The following is a 9,816-nucleotide window of genomic DNA, read 5'->3' as shown; positions in this document are numbered from 1 at the left end:
AAACCAAAAATAAATTTACTTATTTGAATTTTTAAAAGCCACTTTTCCATCCCGCACCCCTCCCCACGCCTTTGGTTTGAAGTTCTATTAATTAACCCAAGGCTGAAGTCTCAAGTAAAGTGGGCTGTTTTTATATTTCAAGTATATGAAAGAGTTAACTTCAAACTTTCTCCTAGGAGTGTGTTTGTTCTTTTAGAGCCAGAATTCTGAAAAAAGTATTTTATCAAGTCAGCTTTCTCTAACTTCATATATATAAACAAAAAACCAATTTGGGGATTTCAAAATAGTTTCATCATAACCAATTTTCTCTGGAGTCTGAAGAGAGTCATCTTTTTCCTTAGTCATAGGTTCATAGTTAAAGTGAAAGTCACTCAGTCATGTCCGACTCTTTGCAACCCCATGGACTGTACATGGAATTCTCCAGGCCAGAATACTGGAGTGGGTAGCCTTTCCCTTCTCCGGGGATCTTCCCAACCCAGGGTTCGAACCTAGGTCTCCCACATTGCAGGCAGATTCTTTACCAGCTGAGCTATGAGGGAAGCCCCCATAGCTATAATAAAATAGGTTCATAGCTATAATAAAATCATTTCCCCAAAATGTACTCCAGAGGGCATTCTACCAAGACAACAAGAACCAAACACAAGTGTCCCCTCCAAAGCCAAATGCTTGCATTCAAAGAAACAAAGAACCGGTTCACAAATAGGGTAGAAGCCTAAAAACTATTCCTGACTCCAGCAGGGTACCACACCAGTACAAAACAAATGGGCTTATTCTGGGAAAGAAAAGCCCAGGGTGGAGAGGAAGGGAGTTTTTGGTTGTATGCACCAAAGTGACTTACCCTCCTACATCAAGTCTGTCAACTGCCAAATTGTCAACTGTCAATTAGCAGAGAGGCCAGAACCAAAGCCTTGTTTCCTTCATCACAGAATTGAAGGCGCTGGGAGCCAGTGACACCTGGTCTGTGGGAGGCACTTGGGGCTGTGCCTGAGACAAAGGTGCTCAGGCAGCTGGGATCCAAGAGCCTCCATCAGCCCGGGACTGATGTGACATAGGGAAGATGCTCGCTTGGAACTTCTGCCCCATTGTGGGTGCCAAAATTGTTACTGAAGCAAACCTGGGTCTGCTGGCCCATGACCAGTAAAGCCAATATATTGACACTGGGTTGTGGTGAAGGAAAGTACAGCATTAATTTCAGGTGGCAAGCAACGAGTACAGTGCAACTAGTGTTTAAAAGGCCTGAGCTTCTTGAAGGATTTTAGGGAAAGATTTTTTAAAGACAGCATGAGGGAGAGGTTAAATGGGGCACGTGATCAGCACATGAACATTCTTCTGATTGCTTGACGGTGAGGTAATCTGGAGTCAACATCATCAACCTTTTGGGGTTAACATGCTGGTGGGCAGCATAGGGTTAAATTCTTCTACCTGGTGAGGCTTTCACTATCTGCAAAATAGCTCATAGGACTTGGCTCAGAACAGTATCTATAACCCTCGTTCAGTTCAGTTCAGTTGCTCAGTTGTGTCTGACGCTTTGCAACCCTATGGACTGCAGCACGCCAGGCTTCTCTGTGCATCACCAATTCCCAGAGCTTACTCAAACTCATGTCCATCGAATCAGTGTTGCCATCCAACCATCTCATCCTCTGTCGTCCCCTTCTCCTGCCTTCAGTCTTTCCCAGCATCAAGATCTTTTCCAATGAGTCAGTTCTTTGCATCTGGTGGCCAAAGTACTGGAGTTTCAGCTTCAGCATCAGTCCTTCCAATGAATATTCAGGATTGATTTCCTTTAGGATTGACTGGTTTGATCTCCTTGCAGTCCAAGGGAGTCTTCCCCAACACCACAGTTCAAGAGCATCAATTCTTCGGTGCTCAGCTTTCTTCACAGTCCAACTCTCATATACATACATGACCGCTGGAAAAACCATAGCCTTGACTAGATGGACCTTTGTTGGCAAAGTAATGTCTCTGCTTTTGAATATGCTATCTAGGTTGGTCATAACTTTCCTTCCAAGGAACAAGCATCTTTTAATTTCATGGCTGCGGTCACCATCTGCAGTGATTTTGGAGCCAAAAAAATAAAGTCTGTCACACTTTCCATTGTTTCCCCATCTGTTTGCCATGAAGTGATGAGACAAGATGCCATGATCTTAGTTTCCTGAATGTTGAGTTTTAAGCTTACTTTTTCACTCTCCTCTTTCACTTTCATCGAGAGGTTCTTTAGTTCTTTGCTTTCTGTCAGAAGGGTGGTGTCATCTGCATATCTGAGGTTATTGATATTTCTCCCAGCAATCTTGATTCAAGCTTGTGCTTCATCCAGCCCAGCATCTGGCATGATGTACTCTGCATATAAGTTAAATAAGCAGGGTGACAATATACAGCCTTGACATACTCCTTTCCTGATTTGGAACCAGTCTCTTATTCTATGTCCAGTTCTAACTGTTGCTTCTTGACCTGCACACAGATTTCTCAGGATGCAGGTCAGGTGGTCTGGTATTCCCCTCTCTTGAAGAATTTTCCACAGTTGTGATTTACACAGCCAAAGGCTTTGGTGTAGTCAGTAAAGCAAAAGTAGATGTTTTTCTGGAACTCTCTTGCTTTTTCAATGATCCAGCAGATGTTGGCAATTTGACCTCTGGTTCCTCTGCCGTTTCTAAAACCAGCTTGAACATCTGGAAGTTCACAGTTCACATACTGTTGAAGCCTGGCTTGGAGAATTTTGCTAGTGTGTGAGATGAGTGCAATTGTGTGGGAGTTTGAACATTATTTGGCATTGCCTTTCTTTAGGATTGGAATGAAAACTGACATTTTCCAGTCCTCTAGTCACTGCTGAGTTTTCCAAACTTGCTGTCATATTGAGTGCCACACTTTCACAGCATCATCTTTTAGGATTTGAAATAGCTCCACTGGAATTCCATCACCTCCACTAGCTTTGCTCATAGTGATGCTGCCTATGGCCCGCTTGACTTCGCATTCCAGGATGTCTGGCTCTACGTGAGTGATCATACCATCGTGGTCATCTGGGTCATCAAAACATTTTTAGTATAGTTCTTTTTTTGTGTATTTTTTACCACCTCTTCTTAATATCTTCTGCTTTTGTTAGGTCCATACTGTTTCTGTCCTTTATTGTGACCATCTTTGCATGAAATGTTCCCTTGGTATCTCTAATTTTCTTAAAGAGATCTCTAGTCTTTCCCATTCCATTGTTTTCCTCTGTTTCTTTACACTGATCACTTGGGTAGGTTTTCTTATCTCTCCTTGCTATTCTTTGGAACTCTGCATTCAAATGGGTACATCTTTCCTTTTCTCCTTTGCCCTTCACGTCTCTTCTTTACTCAGCTATTTGTAAGGCCTCCTCAGATAGCCATTTTGTCTTTTTGCATTAATTTTTCTTGGGGATGGTCTTGGTCACTGCCTCCTGTACAATGTCACAAACCTCCATCCGTAGTTCTTCAGGTATTCTATCAGATCTAATCCCTTGAATCTATTTGTCACCTTCACTGTATAATAGTAAGGGATTTTACTTAGGTCATACCTGAATGGTCTTCCCTACTTTCTTCAATATAAGTCATACCTGAATGGTTTTCCCTACTTTCTTCAATGTAAGTCTGAATTTGGCAGTAAGGTGTTCATGATCTGAGCCACAGTCAGCTCCCGATCTTGTTTTTGCTGACTGTATAGAGCTTCTCCATCTTTGGCTGCAAAGGATATAGAATATAATCAATCTGCTTTTGGTATTGACCATCTGGTGATGTCCATGTGTAGAGTCTTCTCTCATGTTGTTGGAAGAAGGTGTTTGCTATGACCAGTGCATTCTTTTGGTAAAACTTTATTAGCCTTTGACTTGCTTCATTTTGTACTCCCAGGCCAAATTTGCCTGTTACTCCAGGTATTTCTTGACTTCCTACTTTGCACTGAGAAGGACCTAAGAGTCCTTGACTTTGTCTAATGGATAAGCCATTGTTTTTTCTTGTTTGTTTTCCTTTCTGCATTTTCTCACTTTTCTGATTAAATTTGTTCTTTGGAACTTTGGGAAGGCCTAAGAGACTAATTTTTTTTCTACAAACAAGAGGCAGGTGAAGAACATGGAAGCGGGACTATCCAGGGAGGTCCCATAAGGTTCTACTTGGTTACAGTCCAGTATAAAAACTGGAAGAGAAAAAAGGAACCAAGAAATTCACTGGCCTGTTTAAAAGAGGGCAACGGAGAGATAGTATGAAAAGAGAAGAGACTGGAAAAGTTAATCCTTCACAAGGACATGTGAAGGAACATGCATTCTGTGAATGAGAAGACAATGAAGAGTTCTGAAGAGGCTGTTGCATCCCATGTACAGTGTGATGCTGAGTATCAACAGAAAAATATCTTGGTTCAGGAACACCAATGAAGGCAATGATTCTGTATCCTGGAGACCAGGAACTGGGGACTAAGGTAATCAGGGTCAAGAAAATATTTAAAGGAAGAACTTAAAGGACCTGGTAATGAATTGGACATGGCAGGCTGGGGAGATGGAGGAAGTAGGTTTCTTACTTGGGTGAAATGTTTCTAGAAATTCATTCTTTAAAACCTCAGCTACCACTGTTATCCACTTTTATGATTTCAACTTCCACTTATACAACTTGCTCAGGTCTTTTAGTAAATCATCATATTTTACAAAGCTGATAAACACATGAAAAGACAAATTTAGGAGAGAAGAAATGGGTTTGTTTGGGAACATGTTGAGATTGACATGTCTGTGTTTAATCTCAACTACCAATCTTGTCCAAACTATTATTTCTCACCCACAACCTTGCTATATCTTCACATCCATTTCCTCCAAATTTTTTCTTCATATAGAAATCAGCCTGATGTTTATAAAAGCAATTCCAAATATATTCCTCTTGGGACTTTCTTGCTGGTTCAGTAGTTAAAAATCCACCTTGCAATGTAAGGGTTGCCAGTTTGATCCCTTGTCAAGGAACTAAGATCCCACATGCTGTGGGACAACTAAGCCTGTGCATCACAACTACTGAGACTGTGCACCACAACCAGAGAGTCCCTGTGCCGCAACGAAGGTTCCCACATGCTACAACTAAGACCCAATGCAGCCAAATAAATAAAAATTTAAAAAATATATTCCTCTGTTTAACCTAATATGATGGCTTTTGCTTGCTCTAAAGACAATAGTCCTTAGCATAGTCCCCAGTTGTCTGCATGATCTTACCCCTGTCTTTTCAAGGAGACTTTTCTTAGGCTCCTCCTCTGAATGTGCTAACCTTCTTTCCCTATATGACATGCATTGCAGGACCTTTGAGCACGTTAATTTTCTCTATCTCTGAAAATGTTATCTATCCTTTCATACAATAACTTAATTAGTACATTTCCAGTTTATGCTTCATATTGCAGCCCAAGAAACTCTTCCTCACAATAAGGTTCCTTTGATTGTAAACTCTCCTTGGATCCTATATGTATTCTCTTTAAAATTTACAATAATTTGCAATTATACTTGTAATTACTTGTGTGTATTTGTGATTATTTCGTTAGTAATTATCTTCCTCACTAGACTCTAAGCACTATGAGTTATACCCATAACTATAGCACATTGCTTGGCACAGAGTGAGGGCTCAATGAGTGGCAAAATGATATCATCAGAACTTAATACTCATATGATCAGCTAAAATATCTTGTTTTAATTTACTTTTTTGTGAGAATAAACAACTGTTTATTGACTAGTTCTTATTTATCTTTGAAATGCATGTTCATGTACTTTGCCTATTTTCCCATTAGTATCCCTGTATTTTTATTATTGATTTGCAGCTGTTCTTGGGGTTCCCCAGGTAGTGCTAGTGGTAAAGGATCCACTTGCCAATGCAGGAAACACAAAAGATGCAGGCTCAATCCCTGAGTCCAGCAGATCTCTTGGAACAGGAAGTGCCAACCCACTCCAATATTCTTGCCTGGAAAATTACATAGCAGGGGAGCCTGGCAGGATACAGTCCATGGGTCCAAAAAGAGTCAGACATGACTGAGCACACACATGGGAGTTCTTAGGTGGTTGGATATTATAACTTTCATATGTATGTTTCAGATACAGCATATTTGCATAAATCACTATTTGTATTTTCCCTTTGGGGTTTTGTGTGTGTGTGTGTACACACATGCATGCTGTACTTTGAAATCTTTATGCATTCAGATTTATCAGTCTTTTCCCTTCTGACTTTGAATTCTTCCCATTTAGAAAGTGTTTCTGCACACCAAATTTTAAAATATACCCTACATTCTTCTAATACTAAATCCCCTTATATCTATGTCTCTTTCCTCTGTTTTGTCCTACTGATCTATTCATCTATTCTTATACATATCATACTGTTTTAATTACTATAGCTCTTTGGGAGAGCACGTCCCCTCTTACTCTCTTTCCTGATTTTTCTAGGTGAGTCTTATTAGTTTGTATCTCTGGATAAACTTTAGAATAATCTGGCCTAATTCTCTATAGTAATTCACTAGGAACTCAGTTGTGACTATTCAATTTGAAGAGAGAAAAAAGTGTATTCCTTGTAGGGGAACAATTAAAGAGCATGGATTTCTCATCTGAAACCACAGAGACCAGAAGGAGATGGCACAGTAATTTTCAAGTGCTGAAAAAACAAAACAAAACAAAAACCCCAAACTGTAAACTCCTAATTCTGCATCTAGCAAAAATTCTCTTTAGAAATGAAGGGGAAATAAAGACCTCTAGATAATGAAGACCTTCAGGTGAAGGAAAATGAAGAATTTGTCACCAGAAGGCCTAACGAAAAAGACCAGCTAGAATAAGTTCTATGCTTATAATGGAACTGGTAACAAGAAGAGGGTTAGAGCCTCAAAAGAAAAAACAACAGTTGTCAGGGAATGTTTAACTGGAGGATTCCTACATGCTGTTTCTCATAAATCCTCTGTTCCTTATCAGCTTCTGCCAGAGGCAAGTAGAACTGCATGCAGCTCTCAGGACTGAGGTCATTGTGTGAGACAGGCTTGGGTCTCATTTAGTCAGTTCAGTTCAGTTCAGTCGCTCAGTTGTGTACGATCTTTGCGACCCCATGAATCGCAGCACGCCAGGCCTCCCTGTCCATCACCAGCTCCCGGAGTTCACTCAGACTCACGTCCATCGAGTCCGTGATGCCATCAAGCCATCTCATTCTCGGTCATCGCCTTCTCCTCCTGCCCCCAATCCCTCCCAGCATCAGAGTCTTTTCCAATGAGTCAACTCCTCGCATGAGGTGGCCAAAGGACTGGAGTTTCAGCTTTAGCATCATTCCTTCCAAAGAAATCCCAGGGTTGATCTCCCTCAGAATGGACTGGTTGGATCTCCTTGCAGTCCAAGGGACCCTCAAGAGTCTTCTCCAACATCATAAAAGCATCAATTCTTCGGTGCTCAGCCTTCTCCACAGTCCAACTCTCACAGCCATACATGACCACAGGAAAAACCATAGCCTTGACTAGATGGACCTTAGTCAGCAAAGTAATGTCTCTGCTTTTGAATATGCTATCTAGGTTGGTCATAACTTTTCTTCCAAGGAGTAAGCATCTTTTAATTTCATGGCTGCAGTCACCATCTGCAGTAATTTTGGAGCCCCAAAAAATAAAGTCTGATACTGTTTCCACTGTTTCCACATCTATTTCCCATGAAGTGATGGGACCGGATGCCATGATCTTCGTTTTCTGAATGTTGAGCTTTAAGCCAACTTTTTCACTCTCCTCTTTCACTTTCATCAAGAGGCTTTTGAGTTCCTCTTCACTTTCTGCCATAAGGGTGGTGTCATCTGCATATCTGAGGTTATTGATATTTCTCCCAGCAATCTTGATTCCAGCTTGTGTTTTTTCCAGTCCAGCATTTCTCATGATGTACTCTGCATAGAAGTTAAATAAGCAGGGTGACAATATACAGCCTTGACGTACTCCTTTTCCTATTTGGAACCAGTCTGTTGTTCCATGTCCAGTTCTAACTGCTGCTTCCTGACCTGCATACAGATTTCTCAAGAGGCAGGTCAGGTGGTCTGGTATTCCCATCTCTTTAAGAATTTTCCACAGTTTATTGTGATCCACACAGTCAAAGGCTTTGGCATAGTCAATAAAGCAGACATAGATGTGTTTCTGGAACTCTCTTGCTTTTTCCATGATCCAGTGGATGTTGGCACTTTGATCTCTGGTTCCTCTGCCTTTTCTAAAACCAGCTTGAGCATCAGGGAGTTCACGGTTCACCTATTGCTGAAGCCTGGCTTGGAGAATTTTGAGCATTACTTTACTAGCATGTGAGATGAGTCCAATTGTGTGGTAGTTTGAGCATTCTTTGGCATTGCCTTTGTTTGGGATTGGAATGAAAACTGACCTTTTCCAGTCCTGTGGCCACTGCTGAGTTTTCCCAATTTGCTGGCATATTGAGTGCAGCACTTTCACAACATCATCTTTCAGGATTTGAAACAGCTCAACTGGAATTCCATCACCTCCACTAGCTTTGTTCTTAGTGACGCTTTCTATGGTCCACTTGACTTCACATTCCAAAATGTCTGGCTCTAGATTAGTGATCACATCATCATGATTATCTGGGTCATGAAGATCTTTTTTGTACAGTTCTTCTGTGTATTCTTGCCCCCTCTTCTTAATACCTTCTGCTTCTGTTAGGTCCATACCATTTCTGTCCTTTATCGAGCCCATCTTTGCATGAAATGTTCCCTTGGTATCTCTAATTTTCTTAAAGATAGCTTATAACATTGAATTTGTGAGGTGAAATCTATGCTTTATAATTGATCTCAATATGCCTTAAAAATCTTTTTCATCCATAATATTATAAGTATCCATATGATTGTATATGATACTTTTGTTGTTTCTTATATTGCAATTACAAATTACCCCTTTTGGAATTGGTGTTTTTTAGTGTAACATAGGGGTGCAATGGGGCTTCCCAGGTGGCTCAGTGGTAGAGAATCCACTTGCAATGTGGGAGACTTGGGTTCTATCTCAGGGTTAGGAAGATCTCCTGGAGAAGGAAATAGCAGCCCACTTCAGTATTATTGCCTGGGAAATGCCATGGACAGAGGAGCCTGGTGGGCTACAGTCCATGGAATGCAAGGGCTGGACATGAACTAGTGACTAGATAACAACAGCAAGGAATGCGATGCTATTATTTTGTCCAAAATGTTTGGTTGAAGGTCCCAACAACATATATTTAATGAAACATCCTGCTGTTATATTTACTTTTTAGTTGGAAGAAAATTGCTTTACAATGTTTTGTTGGTTTCTGCCATACAATTTAAATTTAAGTGACCCAGTGATTACATAAGCACAAATCAGAAGTATTATGTTCACATGGGCTCCCAGACTCTATTACATGAAGGTAAATTCCTGAACAGATTTTTAAGAATAAGAATGTATAGGTACACCCCCTCAGGTTTCTCCTTTTATTGACTTTTTCTTATTCTTTGACCCTCAGATCATAGTTTCAGCAACAGAGAACAGAAGCAGAGACAAATCAAACCTTCATTAAACTGATCTTATGAGCTAGGTATACAAGCTTTTATGGACATTTTCATTTTCCTTGGGCATATAGCTAAAAGGAGAATTGCTGAATCCTGTGGTCAGTTCATGTTAATCTTTTGAAGAAACTGCCAAACTGTTTTCCAAAGTGGTTGCATGTTGTTTTATGTCCCCACCAGCAGTGTATGAGGGTTTTGCTTTCTCACACGATTGCAACACTTTTCTTGGAGTCTTTCACGTCTGGCCATTCTGAGTATCATGTTGCATCTTTGGTTAATTCTTAAGAGTTGAAAACATGAAACAGTCCAAATGTCCATCAACAGGTGAACGGAT

This window comes from Ovis canadensis, chromosome 17 (assembly GCF_042477335.2).
Source record: "Ovis canadensis isolate MfBH-ARS-UI-01 breed Bighorn chromosome 17, ARS-UI_OviCan_v2, whole genome shotgun sequence".
NCBI classification, from domain to species: domain Eukaryota; kingdom Metazoa; phylum Chordata; class Mammalia; order Artiodactyla; family Bovidae; genus Ovis; species Ovis canadensis.
This window is presented reverse-complemented; position numbering follows the sequence as displayed.